The 13,058-nt window shown below is 46.0% G+C and overlaps 1 protein-coding gene across 2 annotated transcripts in view; it reads left to right on the top strand.

The window, feature by feature from the left end:
- Positions 1 to 13,058, top strand: part of CERS6 (ceramide synthase 6) — a 1,220,327-nt gene that overhangs the window by 436,856 nt on the left and 770,413 nt on the right. The window lies entirely within an intron of this gene.

Below are 13,058 nucleotides of genomic sequence, written 5' to 3'. Positions count from 1 at the left end.
TCATTAAGGCACAGGTGATTCATAACCATATTATATTTTGTTGATGGCAGTGAAGTCAGTGTCATAACTGCCAGAGAAAGGGAGGAGGATTTGGGTGTCATCAGCATAGTTGATGTAGGCTATGCCAATGGAGTCCAGGAGGTTCAAGAGGGGTTTGGTGAAGATGTTGTAGAGGGAGGGGAAGATGCAGGATCCTTGAGGGACTCTGCATAGGATGTGGTGGGGGGTGCTTGCAATATCTGAGGAAGCTATCATGGTTCTTCCTTCTAGGAACAATGTTACCCAGGTCTTGGCCTCTTGGGAAAAGGGTTTTGTGGTCCACCAGGTCAAAGGCGGTGGACTGATCTAGGAGGAGTAGGAGGGCTGGCTTGCCTTCATCTCTGAAGGCATCAAGCTGATTTTTTAGGGCTAGTAGCGCCGATTCACTTCCGTGCCCTGGCCGGAAACCTGATTGTCGCATCCTGAGAATGTGGTTGGAGTCAAGGAAGGCTTGGGTTTGTTTTTGGGCTGCTCTTTCTAGGATTTCTAGTAGGGACAGTACTGTTATAATGGTGCAGTAGTTATTCATTGATAGTGAGTCGAGCAAGGTTTTTATTTAGTAAGAGGGGACCCACGATTCTTTCGGACTTGTTGAGAAGGAGGCATTTATGAATTTGGTGAGGAATGGCACTAGGGCTTCCGAGCAGTCTTTGATGATGTTTGGGGGCAGATGTCCACTTTACATTGGGAGGGTTCAAGTTTTCTGAGAATCTTGGCTGTTTCTGACGCATCCCTAAAGTGGAAGGGAGTGGTGGTATGGTGATTGGGGAGGTGAGGTGGAAGGGGAGATGTTGGCTTGTTTAGTATTTATTTTCTGTTGGAGGGGGTGATTTTGCAGTGCATAGCCTTTTGGATGTCTATGCACCAGGTTTCATCTTTAAGGAGATCGGTGGCAGGGTGGTGGATGGTGTTTCTAGCTCTCTGAGGATACAGAAGATTTCTTGGGTGTTCGGGCTGGCATTGGCAATTCTGGTGTTGTATGTAGAAGGTTTGTCTTTGGTAATGGCTTGTTTGTAGTCTTTGGTGATCGTGTTGAAGGGAGTTTTTCGTTGATCAGAGGGGTTCTTTCTCCAGAGGGCCTCTGTTTGTCCTTTCTTCTGGTGCAGGGCTTGAGATGAACCATGATTTGAAGTGGACCACTGGTTTGGCTTTCCTTGGTATTAGAGGGGCCACCAGGTTTATAGCTGTGGTTAAGGTGTTGGCATAAATATCTGCTAAGTCTGTGGGTCTGTTGCGGTAAGGTTTTGGGTTGAATTGGGGTGAGAAGAGGCAAGATTAAATGTTTGGTTATTTTATATGTGCATTGTGAGAGGGTGGGAGGCAGAGCTGGGGGTAGGCAGTTGCTGTTTCAGCGCCTGGACTCTGAAGGTCACGATGTGGTCATCTGACCAGAGGCAAGGTAGTGTCTGCCGGGAAGGTGGCAAGTTTGACGGTGAGGAGCTTGAAGTTAGTCTCTTTTGGGCTATCTGTAAGTCTAATGTTAAGAGAATCTCTATAGATGAGTATGACTCATCCACCTCTGGAGTCCTCTCTATCATGTCAATGTATGTTATTGCTTTTGGTTAGTGCTAGGGGTAGAGCAGGCCTGAGGCTTTGTGCAGCCAGGTTTGTGTTATGCTAGTAAGCCTAGGTCCTGGGAAATGATAAGGTCATGAATGTCAAGTGCGTGGGCGGGTAGTGATCTGGCATTGATGAGGGCTCCTTTTAGGGTGTGGGTGTGATGACTACTGTGTGTGTAGGGGCTGTGGGCTTCATTGTACTGGCCTTGAGACTGTTGTTGCTTAATTTTGGGGTGGAGGTGATATTTTGGGGTTGTGGTGGTACTTGCCGGGTGCTTGACTCCCGTACGTGGGTAAGGGCGAGGGGTAAGCAGATGCATGTTTGCTTTTGGTGACTCTGATGGGTATCTGACGAGATCTGGTGCCTAGGAGGGCATTTCTTGTAAGGGCGGAGGGTGGGTGGCTATGGGGGATTGGGCTGGTGAGCCTCAAGCCAAGTCTTGTATTCCTGATAGGGGCAGAGATGGGGTTGGTGTTGCGAAATATAGTTGTCTGAGGTGTTAGTACATATTTCGTGGTGGTAGCAGGCTGTGATTTTTCTTGCCAACTTGCCGTGTTTTGAAGGGGTTTGGTGTGGGGTGGTGGGCTGGTTTGGGGTAAACTGCATGGGATTGTTCGGTGTGTGCTGTGGTCTGTTTTGGGCTGGGCTGTGGGTTCACATGGGTGTTTCTATTGTGTTCAATGGGGCCCTGGTATTGAATGGTTATAGAATGCACAGTGTTATTAGCAGCGCTGTGATCAGAGTTCTTGGCTGCACTACAGTTCAGTGATAATCAATGCTGCGGTTGGGCGATGTTGGGTGTCTTTGATGGTGTGGGTCTGGGAGTGGAGGTGAGCTGGCCGGATTAGAGTGGCATGGTTTAGGTTTGAATAGGGCTGTGCTGGGCGGGGTGGCAGGGTTGTGTGCTTTTGCGAGCTGCGTCGGGCTACGGTGAGATTCTTTGAGGCTCATCGTAGTGCCTGCTATGTGCCAGGGTGTGGGCGGTGAGAGTGTTGATGGGGGGAACCGGGTGGGGGTGGGGAGTCTGGGGTTGATCAGGCAGCGCAAAAGTACATTGCATAGTTCAGATGCAGCGGGGCCATTTGTAACACAATTTACCATGGGCTTACCTCGCGATTGCTACAGAGACTTCTTTGTCAGCCTTTCGTCGAGGCCGGCTGCGTCATCCGGCTTCAGGTGGGGGGCTCAGTTTCATCAGGGCTTCATCACAGCTTGGCCAATCAGTGTGAAGGAGTGTCCCTGCAATGGTAGGCACAGAGATGCTTGTTTCAGGTTCGGCCATCTTGAGAAGGGGGATCTTCAAGTCCAATGTGTGTTCACTGGTGCTGCAAGCCAGCTGCCTGAGTCTTGTGCTGCATGTCCAATATATGGGAGAGTAGGGGAGGGTCCACACAAGGTGAAGCAAGGGGGGATGTATTAGAGAAGTACTGAGTGGAACATATAGGGTAAATCCCATTAAAAGACTACATTTTGAGGATAGAGAGGATGAGTAGGACGAAGACAATGAGGACACAATGTTTAAAGCTGAAGAGGGTGAGGAGAGAGTTAGAGGCCAGAACCTGGTGAATAGCCAAGACGACTGAAGGTACGCTCAAATAGTTTAGAAGGACAAACACCCTATTTGAATAGACTGAGAAATCCACAAGGACAGAAGAGAGTTAGCATGACAGATGTGATGACAAAGGGTGTGGCCGTGCGCTTGGATGTGGCACCGGTCTAACACAATTCCCCCTATTAGAGTAAGGGGGAGGACTGCCACAATAAATCCCATGGCCAAAAATGGATTCAAAAAATTTAATTTGTAAACTGCCATCACTCATATCAGGATCAGACAAAATGATTTTTGAGTTGGAAAGGATGTCTGCTGGTATGAAATTGGCAGTAGGCAACATGAAAAGCCTGTTTGCTGCCATACTGGGGGAGCAATCAGATGACATTTGGAGACGAGCAGGATATCCTGGGGTGACTGCACAAAATACCAAACTTTACAGAGCACCTGCTAATAATTGTACAGCTAACATGTGGACAGTGCTTAGGGTACAGTATCCAGACTCATCAGATATGAGTGTAATTATGGCCCTTAAAGTGGGAGCGGATGAAGATCCGGCAGCGTACATAGGGGGGAAATGGAGACTATAGATTAGGGAACTGTGGGACAAAAAAATGATTTGTTGTCTGAAAAAAGTTGGGAATGGAAGCAAAACCATGGGCAGAAAGATAATTGACTATTGTTCACCATTGTCGGCTAAAATAAGAGAAGGATAGAAAGCAAGTTGAAGACAGAAAGATTGAGGAAGCAAAGTTGGTTCAGAGAAAACTGTCAAAATTGACATCGGAAGGAGCAGTTTGGACAAGTGGGGGAAAAGGTTATAATACAAAAGGAGCGCAACAAGCACAGCCAGGAATGAACAGAAATTTTGCAGGAAGAGGAGGTTTGCACCCAGAGGCATATGGTTTGGCTTCCAAGCCCCCAAGGAGAAGGGTTTATTGGATGGCAACCTTGTGTAGTCTGACCTCCACAGCAGTGTTGGACATTTGGGAAAATGGGGCACATTTCATGTATATGCAGAAGTAGGGGAGGAATGCAAACAATTTGGCAACCGGTAGATACAAGAGCTGGGCCAGCATATCCACCACCATATAGCGCAGAACCACCATAAAATGATGGCCAAATCACACGTTAGGAAAGATTCTCTTTACTGCATCTTTCCTTCCATCTTTATGGAACCCCCAAACTTTTTGCTTTTATTTTTTAATCTGACCTGCACTTTTTTGCAGTACAGTGAAGCGATAAGCTTCACTGTACTGGCCTTTTCTCACATGTTATGGGGTAACTGATATGTCCTTAAGGCTAACAGTACTGGGAAACAGTGTTTCCCTTAGTCGTGTTACTATGTTGCAACTTGTGGTTACTTTTGTATCACTTGTGGTAACTTTTTATCATTGCACAAAGCAGCTTACACTGCAGTGCAATGGGGTGCATTTTTGTTTTGCCCTAGACTAACACTCAAAGGATTTTTTGGTTACTCTAGATGTGCTTAAAATATGGGCTGGTGGTAGCAGTGACTTTTCCCCACTTTTTGGGGAATTTCATTTTAGCTTTACCGTGTTTACCGCGTTTGGCTACTGACTGTAGCTACTGGTCAAATATGGCCATGCCACGAGATTTTTCGCCCATTCGTTTTGCATCTTGTTGTTTAGCCTTCTTCCTGGCCTCAGAGTCCAGGAAGATCCTTATAAGGACTTCCAGTGCTCGGGAAAGCAGCAGCTTTTGGTGGGCTACTGGAGGGCTTTGTGTGTTTGACAGGCAGGATGTTGGCTGGGTCATCTGACCCTAATCCACATATTGGTTTCTGTGTGTCTGAGTGATATGCATGAGTGTTCCCGCCAGTGGTCCTCATTGGACCACTGTGAGGTGTGTGTGTGTGTGGGCTAGTTCTGTAATTGGCTAGTGGGAGTTTCAATGCCTACCTGGCTTTTAGGATAAGAAGAGGACCCCTGCATGCATTCTAAAGAGATCCTGGAAGAACCTGAAAGAGCCCACTATACTTTCCAGCAGAGAGGTCCCACAAAGAAACCTGAAACCTGACTCAAGGAGTCCTGGCAACCGACTTCTGCTGCAGCTCTGGTGGAGCCCTGTCTTGCTCGTGATCTTCAGTAGTCCTGCGAAAGTGATGCGACCCCTGAGGTGGAGGGACCATCCATTCTCGACATCTACTTGGTTTCCAGCACATAAACCGCCTTCAGAAGTGCCTGGGAATTGTCCTGTGGCTGACCAGCTTTGTTTTTGGGCTACCGGGTTAACTTTGTCACTGTTTCCACCTGAATCTTGGCACACCCACAGCTGCCACTGCAACGAAAGCCTCTGCGAAATTTCGGCATCCTAGCACCAAGGGGACCAGAAATTCTGACTATGGCTACTGAGTCCTGTTTCACCATCCGAAACCTGCTTATCCGACACTAGTCCAGTCCCTAGAGGGGTGCTGTACCGTTTGTTTTTGCATTCTTCGACCGAGAGTCCTTGCAGAAGCAACAGATCCCAACCGGAGGCACTCTCGAACCTGCAACCCCTGGAAATCGAGGACTGCAGATTTCAGCGGGAAAAGCAAGCAGGACGCCCTTCCTTTGTTCTACAAAGACTTGGGAAGATTGGGAGTAAGGGGGTAAGTTACAACGCTTTTAACATACCCCTATACTTCCATTATGGGTCAATGGGCTTATAATAATGCTATTTCTTATACTATTGGCTTTGCCATTACCTGCCTTGGCAAGACTTCTGACTGTCGGGGGTAGTTTTGGGCACTTGTCTAGATTGAACACTAACTCTAAGAATCCATCACTGGACCCCAGAGACTCTACATACTTTTTTTCTTGCATCCTAAGTTCTGTGGAACTGTATCCTGAACAATAAGGCACACGGCCCCAGAAAATTTAGGGTCGGACAATTTTAGCTAAGGATCATCTCTGTGGACCTTTTTGTGCATGATGCTTACCTATTCATTCCTTTGCAGGAGTATTTTGATTTGTATTGTGCATTTGAACCTGTGAATGTATATATGTATTTCGTTTGATGGTATCGGTGGATAAGTCTACCTGCTTGTATTCATTTTCTATGTGTTTTGGCCATAATTAAATAACTGCATGTTACTACATCCTGGCTAAGTGCAATTTGTGACTCCCATGGTTTGACCTCATTGTGGACCCATTACACTCTCACCCCTCTGAAGAACTTAGCCTATACCGCCTGTCACTGCTACCTAAACTGGTTTGGCTAGAGCTTCCCAGAGTTGTCCCTGTCACAATATCAGTTGGCCTTCTATACATCTGTCCAGTATAGAAAATCAGTCCTAACAACACAGTCTCAGAGACCAGTGCCACAAATACAGTCAAAGTAACAGGCAATACTGCTCATGTTGGTGGCCACACTCTGCCTGCTTTTTCTTTCCAAGACCAGGCGTGCCAGGGTGAAGCCCACAGGGACAAGGACGTTGGTGTTTCGCTCCCACGGGGCGTTCCGTGACAGCGGGGTGAAGGCAACTATAGTGTCTTGGTAGGTTATGTGCTGGAGAGCTTGGGAAAGCAGCACAGGAAGAGTCCCAACAAGGTGAGAGGTCAGGGTCAAAAGGCTGAGTAGGGCTGACAGCGGCCTTAGAGTCTGTGATTGTTCGCCTGCTGACTGTATCTCCCCAATGCTAAATCAAGCCAAGCTAAGCCACTTCTTACACTGCACATAATCACCCTACGTATTACCATGCAAGACGGCGTAATGAAACGTAAGATACTGACTGTTAGGCATAAAATGGCTGTGCCACCCCCCACACATGGCGCTGACACTGTTGATGCCACCGGTGAGGAAATAATCCTTAGGCCCACTAAGTTCACAGGTGAGGCATTGTTCCTAATAATGAAAGCTACCAGTTCCTCAATACCAATCAGGAGGTTTGGGGGTGTAGCCAATAGGCCAAGAGACAAACTACATTCCTGCAGCACCAACTGAATTGTCACTCGTAGCTCTGAGCACCTGGCTGGAGATAATCCAGTAGAACATTTTAACCCAGCATGACTAGTTGATCCTCTAACGAACAAGGGCTGCCAAAATACCTCAGGTGGAAGTAATTGTGAAGGGGGTACATTGGGTGGCAATGGAGACCCCCCAACTACCTTGCCTCCCAAGGCCCCATCCTCTAATAAGCCCCCAGCCATGAGCTCTGCTATTACCACCACCACCAATACTACCACCGCAATTGATATTGCCTCAACCAGATTTGACACAAACAGACTCAGACTAGAACCAGGATCTGTGTTAGCAATAGGGAGCATGGCCCAGACCCAGACCCTCACCAACAGTCTTCTCCCAAAATGGATGGTGGGGGTGGGCCAGGAAAAGTCCATTACTAAGAGGGCACCCAGGCATTAATTAATTGTAATCCCCCTGCAAAACCAAGACGAGCAATTGCCCCAGCAGCCTTTCCCTGTGCAACCCAATCATCTAGCTGGTATTAATTCAATGAATGATAAATCAGATGGCAGGGATGGTAACTACAACCATGCACCCAAGTTTGTTGGCAGTATGGCGTGTAGATCATGGCTTGGGGAAAGCATGACCAATAATAAGGCAGAGAGGGGGCTAGGGAGGTGCATAGTCTTCTTACACAAGGTCCCCCAAATTGCCCCCTAATGAACCAGAACCCAGAGTAGCCCTTATAAATAGATGTATGCACTGGCTCTGCACTGTACGTGGCTGTTTTACATAACCCAGGAGGTCATCCACAACTGTTCCAGATTGCACTACCAGAGTGAAAGCGCGTGCATTTTTTCTTCAGATAGAATTCGGGGACCAGAGAGTCACCAAAGGCATCCTGGGTATCAATTTTAAATGCAGCCCCTTACCAAATAGCATGATTGTAATCAGTCCGTATATTAACTACACTGATGCCCTTATACCTGATAATAGTCTCCACTATTCAGTTCTATCTGGTGCCAACAGAACACCACTGGGGAAAAGGCCTGGGTAACCAGAATGGGATAGGGATCAGTGGATCCAGGATTAATTTTAGGAAACAGGAAACTGAGAAATTGACCTGATGGCCATAAATGGGACCTTGGGGGGAAAAATGTCTTCTTCCACCACCTCGCATTCACTTTTCCCCTCTGAGTTCAACAACTAGCCTTTTCCACCTGTCTTCTTTTGTTCGGTTAATAAATGTTCATAACATCGTTCACTTTGTTTCTTATTGTTCGTAACAATTTTCACTTTTAACATAGCACACATCTGTTTTCCACTTGTGCCACAATTTCACATGATTTTCATGTAATTTTTGTTTTGGTATTTAATATTGGCGTCCGGGTTCCAAACTCTCTTGTTATGAGTACCCTCTCTCTCGTAGTCACCGGAGCTCCTCTACTTCATTGGGTGGCTTTGTGCTGCTCTTCATTCAGCTCTCTGGTCCCAGATAGACGCTCCCTTTTTCAAAAAAACACCCAGGCAGCACCCGACGGTAGTCAGGAGTTCTCCCTATTCCTGGTCTTTAGCTGGGAACACATAACATTGACAAGTGTTGGGATTTTGGTCCTCTGGAGGCTGTGGTACCTCCTTCCTCCTTTGAGAATACATGGTGTCCAACCTGCCAGTCCTGCACCGGCCTGCTCCTCGCTGCAGATCTGCCACATTCTCTCCAGACAGGTTCTCCCTGCTTTGCAGTGTGGGTCTGCTTTTAAGCTCCTGTAGCTACTCAACAGACTGCAGTTGTGAGTAGTTTGCCCGACCCTCATTGTAGTAATTAACATGACATGCCTGATCCTTTACAGGTACTTTCCATGTCCCAGTACCATAGTGGTGAAACTGTCTAGGAGTGTGCATTACTGTTTGTCGCCTGTTCCTCGTCCCGGTTTTAAAGGGATACCCTTTAAGGTCATACTCTGTGCTTGAAAGAGATATGAGCTGACAATACCCGATGAAGTAAGGGGGAGGGTAGGATTCATTCTCATAGGGAAAAGGGGGGTACCATGTCTTGCCTGCAGGCATCTTCCCCGCAAACCACAAGGACACTCCAGACAGGTGATCCGCTCTCCTATCTCCAGCCCCCATGGTCAAGATCCAAAGATGATAGCCTTTCCCATGCCACCTGAGCAGAGAACCAAGGGGAGCAGGTGTGAGGACAACCTCAGGTTTCTCACAACTGACATGTACTAGTGTCTGCATTAGATAATATGCTATTGTGACTATCCCCTTGGAATTCTTGATTTAAAGGATTTTGTAGGATTGGGCCTTGGTGTACAGCAGAGTCAAGGGAGGGGAAATAGCTGTGTCTGGGCACTGATACGTTTGATGTAGAAATAACAGCAGCATGGGAATGTTGAGGGTCCTCTGCAGTTAGCAGGGTAAAGCTTGAGAGAAAACACATACATTTTTGTCAATGTCATATGTCTAGACAACGACTCACACCCTACAACCCAAATAGATACTATCTGTTTCTAAAATTAGTCTTTGGTGAGTGGATACAGATTATGCATCACTGCATGAACAGAACTCTCTCACCGCAGGGATATTCTTATACTTATAAAAATAACAATGTTACTTCCCAATCTGAGCAATAACTTGGGGAGATTGAACGCGCTAAACCTCCCTTGAGCCAATGGTGCAGGTAGTTCTGAAGGGCTATTGTATGAAGTGAATAGGTGGCTTTATTTTTATATAGTCAACTCCTTGATTCTTTGTGCCTTACATGGAATTGGAATTGAATTTGTCCCTGTGTTTTTAGATTGATACGCTGCTGCTAGCTTCCATATATTTCATTGTTTTAGAATCTATTTCTAAGTTTTAAAAATGTACTCTGCTCTTTTTAAATCTGTTTAACATGTTTTTTATTTTAATCAGAACTAACTTGTTATAGTTAGCCTGCTCCTCCTCTTTGCCCTGTTTACCTTCGCATGTAAGATTTATTGAGAGCCGTCTAGGGCTCGGCTTGCCGCTGCCGGAACTAAAAGTCCTTTCAGGACTGTAGTCCTTGCAGAGGTTATATTTGAATATCTGGTGCGAGAACGTCGGTGCAAGAGGGACAAACTGGTCTATGGAGGTCCCATAAAAGGAAGCTTGCTGCTCACTCAGCTTCCATCTTTGTTTTTATATAGTCACCTTCTTGATTATTTGCGCCTTATATGAAATTGGAATTGAATTTGTCCATGTGTTGTTAGATTGAAACGCTGCTGCTAGCTTCCATAGATTTGTTTTAAAATCTATCTAGTTTTAAAACTGTATTGCGCTTTTTAAAATCTGTTTAACGTGTATTTTAATCAGAATTAACTGGTTATAGTTTGCCTGCTCACCTATCGCATGTAAGATTTAGTGAGAGCTGTCAAGGGCTCGACTTGCCGCTGCCGGAATTACAAGTCCCTTTAGGACTGTAGTCCTTGCAGAGGTTATATTTGCATACCTGGCGTGAGAGCGCCAGCGCGAGAGGGACCAGCCGGTCCATTGCGCTTCGGGGCATTAAGGGTGCCTCTATGGCCACTGGTACAGTAAGTTATAATGAGCGCTGTACATTTATTAGCCCTGATAAAGACTGCAAAAGCCAAATCTGACCTTGCAGCCACCCAGGGGGCCGGAATGGCACAGCGCCTTTGCATCGGCTCTGCTGCTGTCCTTGAACACTATTGTATGAAGGAATCTGGAAAACTGCTGAATCCAGAGAACTACAGGGATCTTCCAGGGTAGGGAATTTTATTGGCGCATGTCTATCCTGCTATTAAGGAGAGACACATTGCTCACCCCACCACAGATCAAGTGGGGGCTCTTGAGGGCAATAACCCACTTCAAGACAACCCAGATGAAGATGTCTGTCACACTTTGAAACAGACAACTCAGAATAGTGTTCATGGGGGGTGGAAAAAAATGAGGATGCAAATACCCAGCCTATGACATCTATAGCCAAGTGCTCCTCCATACTAATATCCAGGCCTACGTCTAGACTGAAGATTTTGTTACTCATCACTAAATTACTACTCAAACATGCCCTAGATGTTGCCACAAATATAGCACTATATGATATTGAAATATGTGCATTAACTAAAACCCAGAGTCATGCAGGAGCTGGCACCTTGCTTGACCTTGCCACACAGAGGGCTACAAAATACTGGCCCTCCTGACCCTCCCCTCTCGTTTCTCATTTCGATTTGTAGATTCGAAAGGAAAAACAGTGGGTCATCTTTAACGGACACTCACGTTTCCTGATAGCACGCGTTAAGTAAGGAGCGAATACACTGAGAACCTATTTTTGAAAAGAGACGTGCTTAGGGATGCAACTCAGCTCACTGCCACCCTTTGTATTTTTGCCCAGATACAACGCGAGTTGAGGACATTTTATTGCCCATAACGCTTGACTTGGATATGATATCCACCTTCCGGAGTTAGTTCCAAGTATAGAGCTCTGGTAGGTGGGATGCTGTGATTATTATAATATTTTGCATGTTACCACACTCTACACCATCGAGGCAGCGATTTTGACTGTACAGAATATTCCCGGGTTCTCTGGGTTCACCCCTTTCAATTCCTTCACCCCTTCTCCTCCACCCCCCTAGATTCCTATCAACTGCTGGGCATTAAGGAAGCCTATATCTGTGGACAGTGGCAATACTACATGGCCTAGAATAAATGATAAACATAGAGACTGCTCTTAAAATGGTCTGACAAACTTAGAGTGTCTAGCAACTGGGATGTGATCTCAGGTTTTCCCCTCTCTCATCTCTACCCAGAAGACGGAGATCCCGCCAGATACGCCACAGCAAACATTTTATGGAGTGACGCCTAAAACAAACCATCTGGTCCTGAAGAAGATGGCCCTAATAGGAATAGGTCATCGAAACCGGTCGACCTTAGGTTCATGAGCTATCTCATGACCATTTTGTTGTTGCAATGAGTTGATCTGAACACAACTGAACAATAAGTAGTCCGAGTTGGGCACACTTCAACTAGGGGTTCCCACCTTTTTTGAGTGTGTGGACTATTGTTTTAACCATCCAGTACTAGGTTTGTTATTTTAGGAGAACTTCACGTAATTGGTGATTAAAACATTAAAGAGAAATTCCTACGAGAAGCAACCTCCCATAGAAATAACATACAAGAGACATGATCTGATGTCAGCATTCTCTACTAGTGCCTGCACTGGTGGTTTTAAGAGTCTGTGATCAATGTGAATGTGGTCTTTAGATGAGGAAAGATTTCTCGCTATCCCTATTAGATAGGTGGTACACCACCGGTCTTCCTAGGGAGAGCTTGCCCTGGCAGGGTCAGGGTGTGCTTCTGAATAGGGACAGTCTTTTCTGTTTGTTTTATTGACAGCAGTTGTGTGAGTCATACTCACTATTGATACATACTCCTGTGCCCGTTCTTTTTGTGATAAAATATGCCGACCATAACGGGAGGAACGTAATAGAAGTGTATTACGCTTTTAGTTGTGCCCTAGGTACTTTTGTGGGTAACAAAAATGACACCTATTTAAAATCGTTAGAGGTCGCCCTTGGTGACCTTGGGTTTGATCAATTTGTAAAAACCCCCACCCATAATAAAGGGAATACACTGGATTGGATATTCATCATAATATGACCCTGACTAGCCAAGAAATTGTTCCCTCCCCATGGTCAGACCATTGTTTTATTCACTTTAAAGGTCTCTCTGAGAAGATGGCCACTCTTAGGGAAACACCTACAGTTACAATACTTTCAGGAAATGTCAAGAATCTCGCACCAAATGTATTACACCCTTAGCTTCTGGCCTTAAATCAGGATACTAAGGACCTAGCATCAGTGGATGACGTTGCTGACAGGTATCAAAGTACTTTTCAGGATGCCACCAATGCCCTTGCACCTTTAAAAGTAAAAAGGTAATCCAGAGGCAGGCTAACCCTTGTTTTTTTCCATATCTACAAATGCTCGAGAGTGCCAAGATCAATTGCCTATACAGA

The sequence above is a fragment of the Ambystoma mexicanum genome, chromosome 9, assembly GCF_040938575.1.
Source record: "Ambystoma mexicanum isolate Mex_15411 chromosome 9, UKY_AmexF1_1, whole genome shotgun sequence".
Classification (NCBI taxonomy): domain Eukaryota; kingdom Metazoa; phylum Chordata; class Amphibia; order Caudata; family Ambystomatidae; genus Ambystoma; species Ambystoma mexicanum.
The sequence above is the reverse complement of the archived record's forward strand: the minus strand, read 5'-3'. Positions and strand labels throughout refer to the sequence as shown.